We start from the raw sequence: 18,240 nt of genomic DNA on the forward strand, positions 1-18,240 counted from the left end.
GCCAACCAAGAAGTCTGTCTGAGCTAATCCTATTTTTCTACATTTGCGTCATTTCACCTCAGGCCTTTCTATGCCCATACCTGTCCAAATGTCCCGTAAATGTCATTGTACTCTCCTCTGGCTGCTCACTTCGTATGCCCACCACCCTCTGTTGTTCTTCAGGTTCTGATTAGATCTTTCCCCCCTCCCCATAAACCAATGCCTGTTAGATTTAGAGTCTCAAACCCTGGGAAAAAGCCCGTGATTATCCATCTTTCTACACCCTTCATGACTATGTATTGTGATGTCTCTTTCCTGCTCTGGTTTTCTTTCTCCCTAACACAATTTCTCTCTTTCCCTCATTCTCTTTATCTCTTCTCTTACACTCTCACTCTGTCCCTATATCTCTCTCTCATTCTCTCTCTCTCTCTCTCTCTCTCTCTCTGTCTTTATTTGTTTATTGAGATACAGTATCGAACAGCCCTTCCAGTCCTTCGAGCCTCGCCACCCAGCAACCCCCGATTTAACCTTAGCCTAATCACGGGACAATTTACAATGACTGACTAACCCACTGACCGGTTACGTCTTTGAACTGTGGGAGGAAACCGGAGCACCCGGAGGAAACCCACACGTACAAGCTCCTTACAGAAAGCAGTGGTACTGCAAAGTGCTGTGCTTACCACTGCGCTACTGTGTCACCTGGATCAATAGTCGGATCTTTTACACTTTTATTCTATTATTTATCTCTCTCTTTCACTCTTTCTCTTCCATTATATCTCTCATCCTCCCTTTTTCTCTAGCTCTGCCTTCTCATTCACTCTTTCTATTTCTCATTCTTTTTCTCTCACTCTCTCTTTTTATTCTAACTCACTCTGTCACCCTCTCTTTCTCCAGCCCACTTTTTCCCCCTCACTGTTTCTTATTCTCTCTCTTTTCTCCTTTCCCTATTCTTTTCCCTCTTACGGAAATCCTGGGGCATTTTTAAGGCTTATGATACACACATTGACAATGCCAAAGACAAATTCAACGCGGGCTGCTGCTAATCCTTGCACTATGCACTGTGCACGGGTTCCAGGAGACTCGGGGAGTGTAACGTTTTCTGGAAAGAAATCCGCTTGGGGAAGCAGAATGCGGAATGGTGTGATTTAGAGTGCTGGCCTTTCAATTTTAGACAAAGCATACTGCTTTCATTGGCAACCTTCCACCAATGTCAGATAAAAGCCAGAGAATTGAAACCAGTAAAATATTTACTGCCATATTTTAATTTTTGGTGCCTTTTTCAACTTAAATTTATCTTCCTTTTTATCCCTAGATTTTCAGCTGAAACAGATGTTTGGAAAGAAGAGGTTTGTGAAACATATCTGACTGGTAATATAATGTGTGCTGCCGTTTAAGATTCGTGGCATGTGACCGACTGTTCTCCGTATGTTACCCCAAGCGTTTCACTGTAGACGCTGCCAGAGTTTAAACAAACTGCTTCAGACTGTGCTGTAAATAAGGCAATTTGTTGGTTTAAATTAATGAGCATTTTTCAGCAGAAGAGGAAGTTAATGGAAGAGGTGGGGGGGGGGGAGAGAGCGAGAGAGGGAGAGGGGGAGGAGAAAGAGAGAGAGAAGTGTCTGAGAGAGGAAGAGAAAGAGTGCGTGTGAGAGAGAAAGAAAGGAGAGAGGAAAAGAGAGAGAGAGTGAGAGGGAATGAGAGGGAGTGAGAGAATGTGAGGAAGTGTGCGAGAGTGAGTGAGTGAGAATGAGTGAGAATGAGTGAGAGAGTGAGAGAAAGAGAAAGAAAGAGTGAGAGTGAGGGCAGAAAGAGAGGGAGATAGGGTAGAGATAGTGTCAGTGAGAAGGAGAAAGAGAGTGAGTGTGAGAAAGAGGGCAGAGAGAGAGGGCACAGTGAGCGAAAGAGAGAGAGTGAGAGAGGGAGAGAAAGAGAGAGGGAAAAAGAGGAAGTGTGTGAGAGAGAGGGCAAAGAGGCACTGGGAGATGGTGAGAGTAATAAATAGAGAGGTTAAAGAGAGAAGGGAGAGAGAGAGAGAAAGAGGAAGGAGAGAATGAGACAGAGAGAGAGAGAGAGAGAGAGAAAGAAAGTAAGGGAGAGATATGGGGTCGGAATGCTGGTTAATGATATATGAAAGAGACTATGCTTGACTCTAATTGACAGACTATGAGTTGCGATGTCTCCGTATGAGATAATACACAACACACACTGAGAGACAGGACTTAGAGAATGAGCTGGAACAGATAAAATGCGTGGGATATTGGATTTCTGGGCGAGTGATCAGTCTAAAACAAGAAGACAACTCAGAGTAAACTTTGCACTCTTAAGTGTCTCACAGACAGCGTGGGCATTTCCAACCAACAGGATCAAGGTCAAAGTTTATTGTCATCGACGTGCCACAGCAGTATCACAGGCTCAGAGCATCAGATAGACACCATTGATAAGAAAAATGTCAATTAAAAATAAATTATACAGGAAAGGGCACAACCAGAGGAGAAGGTGCTCTGTAGTGCAAGGTGGTCACAGCGCTGCCATACTGAGGTAGTGATCACTAGTTGCCTCACATCCGGGAGAGGAAGTTCTGGTGCACAGGATCAAAACAAGCTGCTGAGAGTTGTAGACCTGGCCACTCTATCATGGACACAAGCCTCCGCACCACTGAGGACTTCTTTGAAAGGTGGTGCCTGGAGAAGGTGGCACCCATGGCTAACAGCCCTCAACGTCTGGGACATGCCCTCTTCTCATTACCACCATCAGGGAGGAGGTACAAGAACCAGAAGACACACACTCAATGTTTTAGGAGCCACTGTCATTAGATCTCTGATCGGACGTTGGATTCCTGTACACTACCTCACTATTTATTCTCTTATTATTTAATTTATTTCTTAGGTAACATAGTATTTTTATGTATTGTACTACATTGCTGTGCCAAATGACAACTCTCTCAGCATACGTCAGCGATAATAAACCTGATTCTGATTCAGTGGGATGTGCGGACCGGGTCAGCGAGGGACTGGGCTGCATTCTCATCCCTCTGCAATTCCTTGTGGTCTTGGGCAGAGCAGCTGACGCAGCAAGCGATGATGCATCCGGGCAGAGGTTTACTACGGTGCAACGGCAAAAGTTGACAAGTCTTCGGGGACTTGTTGAATTTCCTTCGCCACCCAAGAGAGCAGAGGGTTGGGCAGTGATGCTGAGGATGTGAGATAAAGACGGGACATCTGGAGGCTGCTGTATAAAAAGCATGGAGTGGAGGGCGTGACTGGTCACTCTATTGTGATTTTTATTTTCTTTTATTTTTTATTCAGAGATATAGAACGGTAACAAGCCCCTCTGACACAAAGAGCTCATTGCACCCATGCGGCGGATGGAATCTTTGGAGTGTGGGAGGAAACCAGAGCACCAGGAGGAAATCCACGCGGAGAGGAGAGCATGAAAACTCCTCACAGACACAACTTGGGTCCAAGTGGCCTCAATTACATCCATCACGTGATCAAAGATCTGGGTGGCAGGGTGACATAGCTAATGCAGCCGCTGTCTCAAGGTCAGTGACCTGGGTTTGCTATTGACCTCCGTCTCTGTCTCCGTCAACTGTGCATGTTCTGCCTGTGACCGGTGCTCCACCTCCTTCCTGTGTCCCGTATTTCAGCAGGACGACAGGTAGGTTGCTCACAGTGTAACAAAGTGGTAGAGTCTGCGTAATGTTAACAAAAGTGTGCGGAGAATAACAAGTAGAGTTAATGTAGGCTTAGTGTAAATGGGCTTTTGAGGTCACAGAGATATACAGCACAGGTACAGGCCCTTCGGCCCAACTAGTCAATGCTAACCAAGATTTCCATCTCAACTGGTCCAATTTGCCTGTCTTCTGCCCTCATCCCCCTCAACCTTTCCAATCCATGGACCTATCCGGCTACCTTAATAACGTGAATGCACCAGCCTCTACCACTTCTGTATGTGCACCACCCTCTGGGGTGAAAAGATTGTCTTTACAGTTCCTATTAAATCCACCCCCCCCCCCCCAGCTTAAAGCTATGCCTGCTAGTTCTCGATTCCCCAACTATGTGAAAAAGACTGTGTGCACTTGCGGTGTCTATGCCCCGTATCATTTTCTGCACCTCTGTAAGATCACCCCACATTCTCCCGCACTTCAAAGTCAAGTCAAAGTAAATTTGTTATCAAACTGCATAACTGTCACTTCATACAAGCCTGCGGGCATACCCAGTAAATCCAAGAAACACGATAGAATTAATGAAAGACCACACCCAACAGGACAGAAACAACTGTGAAAAAGGCAACAAACTGTGAAAAAGAAATAAATAAGCAATAAATATTGAGAACATGAGATGAAGAGTCCTTGAAAGTGAGTCCATAGGTTATGGGAACAGTTCAGCGATGGGCTGAGTGAAGTTGAGTGAAGTTATCCCTTCTGGTCCAACAGTCTTATGGTTGAGGGGTAATAGCTGTTCCTGAACCTGGTGGTGTGGGTCCTGAAGCTCCTGGACCTTCTTCCTGATGGCAGTAGTGAGAAGAGAGCATGACCTAGGTAGTGGGGGTCCTTGATGATGGATGCTGCTCTCCTGTTTAGATACGCTCAATGGTGGGGAGGGCTTTACCCGTGACGGACTGGACTGTATCCACTACTTCTTGTAGGAGTTTCCATTCTAAGAGCATTGGTGTTTCCATACCAGACCATGATGCCATCAGTGAATATACTCTCCACCACACATCTATAGAATTTTGTCAGCATTTTAGATGTCATGCCGAATCTTCACAAGTTCTAAGGAAGTGGAGGTGTGGCTGTGCTTTCTTCGTAATTGCACTCATGTGCTGGGCCCAGGACAGATCTTCCAAAATAATAACACCAACGAATTTAAAGTTGCTGACCCTCTCCATCTCTGAGGACTGGCTCGTGGTCTCTGGTTTCCTCCTCCTGAAGTCAATCATCAGCTCCTTGGTCTTGCTGATACCGTGTGAGACGTTGTTTTAGTGGCACCACTCAACCAGGTTTTCAATCTCCCTCCTGTGTGTCGATTCTTCACCACCTTTGATCTGCCCAATGGCCACGGTGAAATCAGCAAACTGAAATATGGTATTGCAGCCGGAGGGTCTGAACTCAAGGTGAGAGGTGGTGGGCTCAAAGGGGGTGTGAGGGGTAAGTTTTTTTTAACTCAGAGAGTGGTGGATGCCTGCAATGCGCTGCCTGGTATATTTGTAGAGGCAAATACATTAGAGGCTTTTCAGAGACATTTCAATAGGCACATGAAAGTTAGATTAGTTAGGTTATGAGAACACTCAGTCCTCGTTTATTGTCATTTAGAAATGCATGCATGCATTAAGAAATGATACAATGTTCCTCCAGAGTGATATCACAGAAAAACAGGACAAACCAAAGACTAATACTGACAGAATCACATAATTTTAACATATAGCTACAGCAGTACAAAGCAATACCATAATCTGATAAAGAGCAGACCATGGGCACGGTAAAAAAAAAGCCTCAAAGTCCCGAGTCGATTGACTCCCGAGTCCCCAGTAGCAGGCGGTAAAAGGGAGAAACTCCCTGCCATAAACCTCCAGGCACCGTCAACTTGCCGATGCCTTGGAAGCAGCCGACCCCAGCCGACACTGAGTCTGTCCGTCTGAAAATTTTGAGCCTCCGACCAGCCCCTTCGATACAGCCTCCCGAGCACCATCCTCTGCCGAGCGCCTTTGACCTTGTCCCGGCCGCCGTAACAAGCAAAGCTGAGGATTTGGGGTCTTCTACTCCGGAGATTCCGGACCACACAGTAACAGCGGCAGCGAAGCGGGCATTTCAGAAGTTTCTCCAGATGTTCCTTCGTACTCTCATGTCTGTCTCCATCAAATCAGAATTGTACACGGTCCCCTACTTGACAAATAACAGACATCACCACTGAAGTGGCCGCGCGCGTCGCTGTCGCGCTGCCATCTTCTTCTCAGTGAGGAAGATGGAGGAAAATGGACATTGTGTAGGTAGGTGGGATTAGTTTTTTGGGAGGGGGTTTGATTTATTTTTTAGCTGTGTCAGCACAACGTTATGGGCTGAAGGGCCTGTTCTAGATCTGTACTGTTCTATGTTCGATGTTCTATATACTGTAGTTACATGGTAGAACGAGTGGGAGAATTCCCGGGGTAGTAGGCTGGAGAGTTTCAGCAGTCTGGGTGATCCGTGATCTAGAAGAATGCAAGTTGATCTCACTGAAACACTCATCCCCTTACAGGCCTGACAGTGCAGACTGGGAGGATCATTCACCTGTCTGGGATGTTTAGATCCATGACTGAGAGTCTCGAAAGACCAGCCGGTCACTTTGAGACCAGTGAATTCTCTTTGGAGCCTCATTCCAGGCTGAGATGGAATATAAGTGTAATCAATAAGGATATGGAGTCAGTGCAGGAAAGAGGCTCCAAGGTGAAAGGTCTTATGGAGGAGCAGCTGAGGGGCTGGAGAGCCTCGTCCTGCTTTTTCTTAATTAACGCAGAAGATTCTGCAGTCTCGAGCAACACACACAAAATGCTGGAGGAACTCAGCAGGTCAGGCAGCATCTATGGAAAGCAACTTTAGATACTATTGAGGGGAACAATGTGCCGGGGAGAGCCACTCTGACACTGGGTCTGGTGCTGTGGCTCAGAAGAGTAGAGAGGTGAAGAGGACTGCAGTGCTGAGAGGAGATCCCGTAGTCAGAGGGATAGAGTCGCCTGGATGGTATGATACCTCCCTGGTACCAGGAACAGGAGTGTCTCAGATTGGGTTCATGCCATCTCAAGGGTGAGGGTGAGCAGCCAGAAGTCTTAGTACATATTGACACTAATGATATAGGTAGACAAGGTCAGGAGGACCTGAAGAGAGATTAGCAGGTTGGCTAGTGTTGTTTGGGTGGGTTTAAACTAATTTGGCAGGGGGATGAGAACCAGAGTGACAGTGCAGAAAATGAGATGGCTGGTTTTTACAAACAGAAACAATGTGTGGTGAGACTGCTGGCAAGGAGAGGCTGGTGACGGGGCAAAATTGTAGTCAAGAGGATGAGTTGCAATGTAAAAAGGTGGACAAAATCAAAAAAGGTGAATACAGGACTAAAGATGTTATATTTGAATGCGCACAGTGTACAGAACAAGGTCGATGAATTTGTAGCACAGTTACAGATTGGCAAGTATGATGTTGTAGGCGTTACTGAATCACGGCTGAAAGAAGATTATAGCTGGGATCTTAATTTCCAAGGATACACATTGTATTGAAAGGACAGGCAGGAAGGCAGAGAGAGTGGCGTGGTTCTTTTGGCAAAAATTGAAATCAAATCATTAGAAAGAGGTGACATAGGGTCAGAAAGTGTTGAATCATTGTGGGTAGTGTTAAGGAACTGCAAGGTTAAAAGACTCGGATGGGAGTTGGATACAGGCCCCCAAACATTAGTAAGGATGTGGTTTACAAATTACAACAGGAAATAGAAAATGCATCCCAAAAGGGCAATGTTACAATACTCATGGGGAATTTCAATATGCAGGTAATTGGGAAAATCAGGTTGGTGCTGGATCCCAAGAGGGGGAATTTCTAGAGTGTCTACGTGACAGCTTTTTAGAGCAGCTCGTGGTTGAGCCCACCAGGGGATCAGCTATTCTGGATTGGGTGTTGTGCAATGAACCAGAATTGATTAGAGAGCTTGAGGTAAAGGAACCCTGAAGGAAAAGTAGTCAAAATATAATCAAATTCACCCTTAACATTTGAGAAGGAGAAGCTAAAGTCAGACGTGTAAGTACTGTATTACACTGGAGTAAAGGCAATTACAGAGGTATGAGAGAGGAGTTATCCAGAATTGATTGGAAAAGAACACTGGCAGGGATGATGGCAGAGCAGCAATGGCTGGAATTTCTGGAAGCAATGCGGAAGGCACAGGATATATACATCCCAAAGATGAAGAAGCAGGATATATACATCCCAAAGAGGAAGAAGTATTCTAAAAGCAACATGAAACAACTGTGGCTATCAAGAGAAATCAAAGCCAACATAAAAGCCAAAGAGAGGGCATATAATTGAGCAAAAAGTAATGGGAAGTTAGAGGATTGGGAAGCTTTTAAAATCCAAAAGGAGGCAACTATAAAAATCATAAAGAAGGTAAAGATGGATCATGAAAGTAAGCTGTTAAAGAGGATACCAGAAGTTCCTTCAGAGACATAAAGTGTAAAAGAGAGGTGAGAGTGAACATCTGACCACTTTGGAAAACAATGCTGGAGAGGTAGTAATGGAGGACAATGAAAAGGTGGGCAAACTGAATAAGTATTTTACATTAGTCTTCACTGTGGAAGACACTAGCAGTATAGTGAAAGTTCCAGGTATCAGGGGTAATGAAGTGTGTGAAGATGCCATTACTGAGGAGTAGGTTCTTGGGAAACTGAAAGGTCTGAAGGTAGATAGGCTACCTGGACCAGATAATGTACACTCCAGGGTTCTGAAAGAAGTGGCTGAAGAGATTGTGGAGGCATAACGAATGACCTTTCAAGAACGTCTATATTCTGGAATGGTTCCAGAAGGCTGGAAAATTGCAAATGTCACTCCACCCTTCAAGAAGGAGAGAGGCAGAAGAAAGGAAATGATAGGCCAGTTAGTCTGACCTCAGTGATTGGGAAGATGTTGGAATTGATTGTTAAGGATGTGGTTTCAGTGTAATTGGAGGCACATGTTAAAATAGGTCATAGTCAGCATGGCCTCCTCAAGGGAAAATCTTGTCTGACAAATCTGTTGGAATTCCTTGAAGTAATAACAAGCGGGATAGACAAAGGAGAATTGGTTGATATTGTGTACTTGGATTTTAGAAGGCCTTTGACAAGGTATCACACATGAGGCTGCTTAACAGGCTACATAGTATTACAAGAAGGATTCTAGTGTGGATAAAGCAGTGACTGACTGGCAGGAGGCAAAGAGCGGGAATAGAGGGAGCTTTTTCTGGTTGGCTGCCGAGAACGAGTGGTGTTCCATAGGTGTCTGTGTTGGGACAGATTCTCTTGAAGTTATATGTCAATGATTGGGATGATGGAATTGATGACTTTGCTGCAAAGTTTGCAGACAATATGATGATAGGTGGAGGGACAAATCGTTTTGAGGAAGTAGAGAGGCTACAGAAGGACTTAGACAGATGAGGAGAGTGGACAAAGAAATGGCAGATGGAATACAGTGTCAGAAAGTGTATAGTCATGCACTTTGATAGAAAAATGATTGATGGTTTTCTAAATGGAGAGAAAGTACAAAAAGCTCAGGCACAAAGAGACTTGGGAGTCCTCATGCAACATTCTGTAAATATTAATTTGCAGCTTTGAGTCTGTGGTGAGGAAGGCAAATGCCATGTTATCATTCATTTGAAGAGGACTAGAATATAAAAGCAAGGATGTAATGTTGAGACTTTATAAAGCACTGGTGAGGCCTCACTTGGAGTACTATGAGCAGTTTTGGGCCCCTTCTCTTAGAAAGGATGTATTGAAACTGGAGAGGGTTCAGAGGAGGTTCACAAAAATGATTCCAGGATTGAACAGCTTGTATGAAGAGCTTTTGATGGCTCTGGGCCCGTATTTGCAGGAATTCAGAAGAATGAGGGGTGACCTAATTTAAATTACCTATCTAATGGTGAAAGGCCTTGATAGAGTGGCTGTGAAGAGGATGTTTCCTACGGTGGGAGAGTCTATGACCAGAGTTCACAGCTTCAGAATAGAGGAGCATGCTTTTGGAATGCAGATGAGGAAGAATTTCTTTAGTCAGAGTGGTGAATCTGTGAAATTTGTTGACACAGGTGGCTGTGGAGGCCAAGTCTTTATGTATATTTAAGGCAGAGGCTGATAGATTCATGACCGGTCTGGGATGAAGGGATACAAGGAGAAGGTGTGAGATTGGGGCTGAAAACAAAATTGGATCAGCCATGATGAAGTGTCAGAGCAGATTTGATGGGCCAAATGGCCTAATTCTGCTCCTGTATCCTATGGTCTTACGGTTTTATGGAAAGGACTAAACAGTCAATGTTTCAGCCAGAGAACTTTCATCAGGACTGGATGGGAAGGGGGAAGAAGCCAGAATAAAATGATTGGGAGAGAAGAAGGAATTGTTACCATGACTATTGCAAGCACGTTTTTGTTCAGTCCCTGCTCCCTAATATGAATTTAGTTCTTCTCATGTTCATCAAAAGCCCTAAATGTTAGTGTCATCATTTGTAGCTGTCATGTTCTTTGATGTTTTAGCACTGAAAGGTCTCTTTAACCATGACCAAGGCAGGTTTATAATCAACACCACATTGCAGCACTTGCTAGAAGCATTGCTTTGTTGATATGGGCAGCAAAACCTGGTTCAGACCCAATCTCATGGTTTTGGAACCTCTGTGCAGTTTGGGTTTTACTGTATGGTGACCTCACAACTAAAGGGGCTAGTAACGGTATATTGGTCAGCTGGGATAACTATTGGGTAACCAGTTAGGTGATATATTGGTCAGATGAGATATACACCAGCTATCCAGATAATAGTGCTTTGAACACCTCATATTCTGTCTGTGTAACCTCCGACCTGTTGGCATGAACATTAATTTTTCTAACTTCTCCCCCCTTCCCCTCTCTCTTTTTCCATTCCCCATTCTGGCTGTCCACCTGCACATTCGTTTCTCCTCATCTGCCTATCGCCTCCCTTCGGTTTCCCTCCTCTTCCTTCCATTTCTCCCATGGCCCATCATCCTCTCCTATCAGATTTCTTCTTCAGCCCTTTACCTCTTCCAGCTCTTATCAACCATCTTCTAACTTTATCCCCCTCCCCTTCCCACCTAGCTTCCCCTCAGCTGGAGCTTGTACATCTTCCCCTCCCCCCATATTCTTATTCTGGCTTCTTCCCTCTTCCTTTCCAGTCCCGATGGAAAGTCTTGGCCTGAAATGTTGACTGCTTATTCCTCTCCGTAGATGCTGCCTGACCTGTGAGTTCCTCCAGCATTTTGTGTGTTGGTTAATCACAGAATGGTGCATTTAGTTAACTAGGATATGCACCATTCAGTTTGGATGGATGCTAATGACCATAAGAAATAGGAGCATGTAGTAGACCATTTGGCCTATCAAGCCAATAGTATTCAATGAGATTATGGCTGCAGATCTTCCAATAGCTACCAGGATATTGAGGAACAGATATGCAGACAGATTAAGGAAAGGTGTAAAAACAATTGGATTGGTGTCATGGGGCACTTCAACTTAGGGTTATAAACTCATAGAGAAGTACTGCTCAGAAGCAAGCCCCTGGCTCATCTAGTCCATGCTAAAGTCACTTAAGCTACCTGTCCAAACCTTCTCTTAAATGTTGAAATTGAGAATGCATGCACCACTTGTGCTGGCAGCTCATTCCACACTCTCAGGAACATCTGAGTGAAGAAGTTTCCCCTCATGTTCCCCTTAAACTTCTTACCTTACACCCTTCACCCATGACCTCTGGTTGTAGTCCCACCCAACCTCAGTGGAAAAAGCCTGCTTGCATTTACCCTGGCTATACCTCTTATAATTTCGTATACTTCTATCAAGTGTCCTCTCAATCTTCTACATCCTAAAAAATGGTCCTAACCTATTCAATCTTCTCCTATAACTCAGGTCCTCTAGACCTGGCAATATCCTTGTAAATTCTCTCTGTACTCTTTCAACCTTGTTTACAGGTTGGTGACAAAAACTGCACACAATGCTCCAAATTAGGCCTCACCAACTTCAACATACCATTCCATCTTCTGTACTCAACAAGTTGATTTATGAAGGCCAATGTCCCAAAAGCGTTCCTTAAGACCCTATCTACCTGTGATGTCACTTTCAATGAATTATTAACCTGTATTCCAGATCCCTTTGCTCTACCACATTCCTCAGTGCCCTACCGTTCACTGTGTAAGATCTACCCTAGTTGGTCCTACCAAAGTGCAAAACCTCACACTTGTCTGCATTAAATTCCATCTGCCATTTTTCAGCCCATTTTTCCAACTAGTCCAGATCCTGCTGCAACCCATGATAGTCTTCCTTGCTGTCCACTACATCCCAGATCTTGGTGTCGTCCACAAATTTACTGATCCAGTTTACCAAATTATTATCCAGATCATTGATGTGGATGACAAACAATAACAAACCCAGCAACGATCCCTGTGGCACTCCACTAGTCACAGGTCTCCAGTTGGAGAGGCAACCATCTACTACCATTCTCTGGCTTCTCCCACAAAGCCAATGTCTAATCCAATTTGTTCCCCTACACAAACTCTGTCACCTGCCTTGTCTCATTCACTAATAGCAGATCCAGTATAGCATGCTCTCTCATTCGGGCTTCTATATACTGATTAAGGAAACTTTCCTGAACACGCTTGTTAAACTCTCCTAAATACATTTGACAAACTCTATCCCATCTAGTCCTTTTACAGTATGGGATTTCCAATCAATATGTGGAAAGTTAAAATCACCTACTAGTACAAATTTATGTTTCTTACAACAGTCACAAGAACATAAGAACATAACAAATAGGAGCAGGAGTAGGCCATCTGGCCTATCGAGCCTGCCCCGCCATTCAATAAGATCATGGCTGATCTGTCCGTAAACTCAGCTCCATCCACCTGCCTTTTCCCCATAACCCTTAATTCCCCTACTAGGTAAAAATCTATCTAACTGTATCTTAAATATATTTAGTGAAGAAGCCTCAACTGCTTCCCTGGGCAGAGAATTCCACAGATTCACCACTCTCTGGGAAAAACAGTTTCTCCTCATCTCCGTCCTAAATCTTCTCCCCTGAATCTTGAGGCAATGTTCCCTGGTTCTAGTCTCACGTACCAATGAAAACAACTTTTCTACTTCTATCTTATTTATCCCTTTCAAAATTTTGTATGTTTCTATAAGATCCCCTCTCATTCTTCTGAATTCCAGAGAGCATAGTCCCAGGCAATTCAATCTCTCCTCATAGGTTAACCCCTTCATCTCTGAAATCAACCTGGTGAACCTCCTCTGCACTGCCTCCAAAGCCAGTATATCCTTCCTCAAGTATGGAGACCAGAACTGCACACAGTACTCCAGGTGTGGCCTCACCAGTACCCTGTATAGTTGCAGCATGACCTCCCTGCTCTTGAATTCAATCCCTCTAGCAATGAAGGCCAACATTCTGTTTGCCTTCTTAATAACCTGCTGTACCTGCAAGCCAACATTTTGCGATTCATGAACAAGCACTCCCAAGTCCCTCTGCACAACAGCATGCTGCAATCTTTCACCTTTTAAATAATAATCTGCTTTTCTATTATTCCTTCCAAAGTGGATGATCTCGCATTTACCAACATTGTATTCCATCTGCCAGACCTTGGCCCACTCACTTAACCTACCTATATCCCTCTGCAGACTCTCCACATCCTCTGTACAATTTGCTTTTCCACTCAGTTTAGTGTCATCAGCAAATTTTGCTAAGCTACACTCAGTCCCCCCTTCCAAATCATCAATGTAAATGGTAAGCAGCTGCAGACCCAGCACCGACCCCTGCGGTACCCCACTCACCACTGACTGCCAACGGGAGAAACACCCATTTATACCAACCCTCTGCCTTCTATTGGTTAACCAATCCACTATCCCTGCCAATACACATCCTCCGACTTCATGCATCCGTATTTTATTTATAAGTCTCTTGTGCGGTACCTTATCGAACGCCTTCTGGAAATCCAAGTATACGACATCCACCTGCTCCTCTCTATCCACTGCACTCATTACGTCCTCAAAGAACTCCAGTAAGTTTGTCAAACAGGACCTGCCCTTTCTGAATCCATGCTGTGTCTGTCTAATGGAACCACTTCTTTCTAAATGTTTCACTGTTTCTTCCTTAATGACAGCTTCAAGCATTTTCCCGACTACAGATGTTAAGCTAACTGGCCTATAGTTGCCCGTCTTTTGCCTACATCCTTTTTTAAAATGTGGCGTGAGATTTGCTGTCTTCCAATCCGCCGGGACCTGCTCAGTGTCTAGAGAGTTTTGATAAATGATTATCAACGCGTCTACTATAACCTCCGCCAATTCCCTCAGCACCCTGGGATGCATCCCATCAGGACCAGGGGACTTATCTACCTTCAGGCCCTCTAGTTTGCTCATTACTATCTCTTTAGTGACAGCGATTTTATCTAGGTCCTCACCTCCCATTTCGTCCATTACATAATTCAGTCTGTGATCTCTTTACAAATTTGTTCTTTTAAGTCCCTGGGACTGTTGGGTGGTCTGTTATATAGCCCCATTAACACAGTCATACCTTTCTTATTCCTCAGTTCCACCCATAACACCTCAATAGTCAAGTTCTCCAGTCTGTCCTGACGGAGTACTGCCGTGATATTTTCCCTGACTAGTAACGCCACCCCTCCCCCTTTAATCCGTCCCACTCAGTCACGTCAGAATATTGAACTGTCAGTTCTGCCCCTTGTGGAACCAAGTCTCTCTAATGACTACAACATCATAATTCCAGGTGTCGATCCATGCCCTGAGCTCATCTGCCTTTCCTACATTACTTCTTGCTTTGAAATATACAGAATGCAGACACTCAACTTTCTGATTCCTGACTTTGTCTGAGGTCTTACCGACATCCGACTCCACAACCTCTCCACTAACTGTTCAGGCACTCTGGTTCCCATCCCCTTGCAACTCTAGTTTAAATCTCACCATGCAGCATCAACAAACCTTCCCGTTAGGATATTAGTCCCCGTCCAGTTTAGGTACAAACTGTCCCTTCTGTACCTGTCCCTCCTTCTCTGAAAGAGAGCCCAATGATTCAAAAATCTTATGCCCTTCCCCCTACACCAACTCCTTAACCATGTGTTAAACGATATAATTTTCCTAGTTCTGGCCTCACTAGCATGGGTAGCAATTCTGAGATCGCACCTGAGGTCCTGTTCTTTAACTTAGCACCTAACCCTGAACTCCCTATGCAGAACCTTGTCACTCGTCCTCCCTATGCCATTGGTTCCTACATGGACCATGATTTCTGGCTGTTCATCCTCCCACCTAAGAATGCTGAGGACTTGACCTGAGATGTCCCAGACCATGGCAATCAGGAGGCAAGATACCATCTGGGTGTCTCGTTCTTTCCCACAGAACCTCCTTTCTGTTCCCCTAACTAATGAATCCCCAATCACCACAATGTGCCTCTTCTTCCCCCTTCCCTTCTGAGTCACAGAGCCATACTCAGTGCCAGAGACCTGACCATTGTAACTTTCCTCTGTTTAGTCTACTGCACTCCCCCCACACCTAAAAGTATCCAAAGCAAATGCCTGTTACAAAGGGGGATGGCCACAGGGGTACTCTGCACTGACTCCTTAACCCCTTTCCCCTTCCTGACTGTCACCCAGTTTCCTGTGTCCTGCACCTTGGGTGTAACTACCTCTCTGTATGTCCTAGCTATCACTCACTCAGTATCCTGAATGATCCAGAGTTCATCCAGTTCCACACTTCTCGCAGTTGCAGTCATCAGGGACACTGGAGGTCTCCCTGCCTTCCCACATCCTGCAAGAGGATCATTCAGCTATCCTGCCTGGCATCTCTATTGATCTAACTGAGTAGATGTAAAGAAGGGAAGGAAAAAAATCTTAACCTCTGACTCTGTCCACTGAGATGTTGGCCACTGCAATAACGGCTGCTGTGCTTGCCCCTGCCTTCCTTTAATTTGCCCTTTCTAACCAATCCAAATGTGGGTTGATCACTGGTCAGAGCTCAATTTACATGACCGTGATTTGCTGCGGCCTTTTTCTCACTCAGGCAGTGGACCTGAATGAAATCCTCTCCTCTCAAACTTCCAATATCTGGATTGGTCATGGGTCAAAGCTCAATTTTCCCTAATTTTCCCAAATTTCTCAAATATAAACTGGGATCTTCTTAGCACGAGGCTTAGATGGGGCAGAATTTGTTAATACACCCAGGAGGGTTTCTTAAATCAATACGTAGAAAATAATTCAAGAAGCTAATTAGGACTGAGGAACGACTGTGCAGGCACGTGGATGTCAGCAAGTTAGACCAGCGGCAAGAGTTTAAACAGAAGACAGCTTTATAGAGCAGGCTTCAAAGGAGCGGGCAACGGACAGAGTAGGAGGGCTTTGGCTCAACAGGCCTTAGGCAATAACGGGTCAAGGCGAGGTAAGGTACTTGAGTAGAATAGAAACAGGAAGTATGTCTGTGAGGCCGGTGTTCTGTACTGGGTGTCTGATGTGGGAAGTCCGGGAGACTCCCAGCCTCCTGAATGGTTGCACCTGCGCCAGGCACGTCGAGTTGCAGCTCCTTCGGGACCATGTTAGGGAACTGGAGCTGTGGCTCGATGATCTTCATCTGGTCAGGGAAAGTGATGAGGTAATAAAGAGGAACAATAGGCAGGTGGTCACACCGGGGCCTCAGGAGAGAGATAAGTGGGTAACAGTTTGGAGAGAGAAGGGCAGGAGTCAGATACGAGAGAGTACCCCTGTGGCTGTCCCCCTTAACAATAAGTACTCCTGTTTGAGTACTGTTAGGGGGGACAACCTACCTGGGGGAAGCAACAGAGGCCGTGCCTCCAGCACAGAGTCTGGCCCTGTGGCTCAGAAGGGTAGGGAAAGGAAGAGGATAGCAGCAGTAATAGGTGACTCTATAGTTAGGGAGTCAGACAGGTGGTTCTGTGGACGCAGGAAAGAAACACAAATGGCAGTTTGCCTCCCAGGAGCCAGGGTCCGGGATGTTTCTGATCACATCCATGATATCCTGAAGTGGGAATGTGAACAGCCAGAGGTTGTGGTACATATTGGTACCAATGACATAGGTAGGAAACCGGAGGACACCCTGAAAACAGACTACAGGGAGTTAGGAAGGAAGTTGAGAAGCAGGACCACAAAGGTAGTAATCTCGGGATTACTGCCTGTGCTACGTGACAGAGAGTATAGGAATAGAGTGAGGTGGAGGATGAATGCGTGGCTGAGGGATTGGAGCAGGGGGCAGGGATTCAGATTTCTGCATCACTGGGACCTCTTTTAGGGCAGATGTGACCTGTACAAAAAGGACAGATTGCATTTGAATCCAAAGGGGACCCATATCCTGGCAGGGAGGTTTGCTAAGGCTATTGGGGAGAGTTTAAACTATACTTTGTAGAATTGCTGGGGGTGGGAACTGAACTGAAGAGACAGGGGAAGGGGCTGTTGGCTCACAAATAGAGAAAGCTTGGAGACAGTGCGAGAGGGAGGATAGGCAGGTGATAGAGAAGGGATGTGCTCAGACCAATAGCTTGAGATGTGTCTATTTCAATGCAAGAAGCATCATGAACAAAGCGGATGAGCTTAGAGCGTGGATCAGTACTTGGAGCTATGATGTTGTAGCCATTACAGAGACTTGGATGGCTCAGGGGCAGGAATGGTTACTTCAAGTGCCAGGCTTCAGGTGTCTCAGAAAGGACAGGGAGGGAGGCAAAAGAGGTGGGGGTCAGGTGTTAGGTCTTTCAGTAGGAGACCATTTTGGAGATAGTGATCACAATTCTATGTCCTTTACCATAGCACTGGAGAGAGAAAGGAACAGACAAGTTAGGAAAGTGTTTAATTGGGGTAAGGGGAAATATGAAGCTATCAGGAAGGAAGTTGGAAGCATAGATTGGGAATGGATATTCTCAGGAAAATGTACGGCAGAAATGTGGCAAATGATCAGGGGATATTTGCGTGGCGTTCTGCATAAGTACGTTCCAATGAGACAGAGAAAGGTTGATAGGGTACAGGAAGCGCAGTGTACAAAGGCTGTTGAAAATCTAGTCAAGGAGGAAAGAGAAGCTTATGAAAGGTTCAGGAAACTAGGTAATGGCAGAGATTTAGAAGATTATAAGGCTAGCATGAAGGAGTTTAAGAATGAAATTAGGAGAGCCAGAAGGGGCCATGAGAAGGCCTTGAGCAGGATTAAGGAAAACCTCGAGGCATTCTACTAATATGTGAAGAGCAAGAGGATAAGATGTGAGAGAATAGGACCAATCAAATGTGGCAGTGGAAAAATGTGTATGGAACCAGAAGAGATAGTTGAGATACTTAATGAATACTTTGCTTCAGTATTCACTTCGAAAAAGGATCTTGGCTTTACAGGGATGACTTACAGTGGATTGAAAAGCTTGATCATATGGACATTAAGGAAGAGGATGTGCTGGAGCTTTTGGAAAGTATCAAGTTGGATAAGTCCCTGGGACTGGATGAGATGTACCTCAGACAACTGTGGGAGGCAAGGGAGGAGATTGCTGAGCCTCTGACAATGATCTTTGCATCATCAATGGGG

The 18,240-nt window shown here is 45.1% G+C and overlaps 1 long non-coding RNA gene across 1 annotated transcript; it reads left to right on the top strand.

The window, feature by feature from the left end:
* Positions 1-1,100: 1,100 nt before the first annotated feature.
* Positions 1,101-3,361, top strand: LOC140202267 (uncharacterized). The gene is made up of 3 exons (XR_011887054.1): positions 1,101-1,188; positions 1,292-1,325; positions 3,285-3,361. It is a non-coding gene; the product is annotated as an uncharacterized lncRNA (long non-coding RNA).
* Positions 3,362-18,240: the final 14,879 nt, after the last annotated feature.

Source organism: Mobula birostris, chromosome 8 (assembly GCF_030028105.1).
Source record: "Mobula birostris isolate sMobBir1 chromosome 8, sMobBir1.hap1, whole genome shotgun sequence".
In the NCBI taxonomy this organism is placed as follows: Eukaryota; Metazoa; Chordata; class Chondrichthyes; order Myliobatiformes; family Myliobatidae; genus Mobula; species Mobula birostris.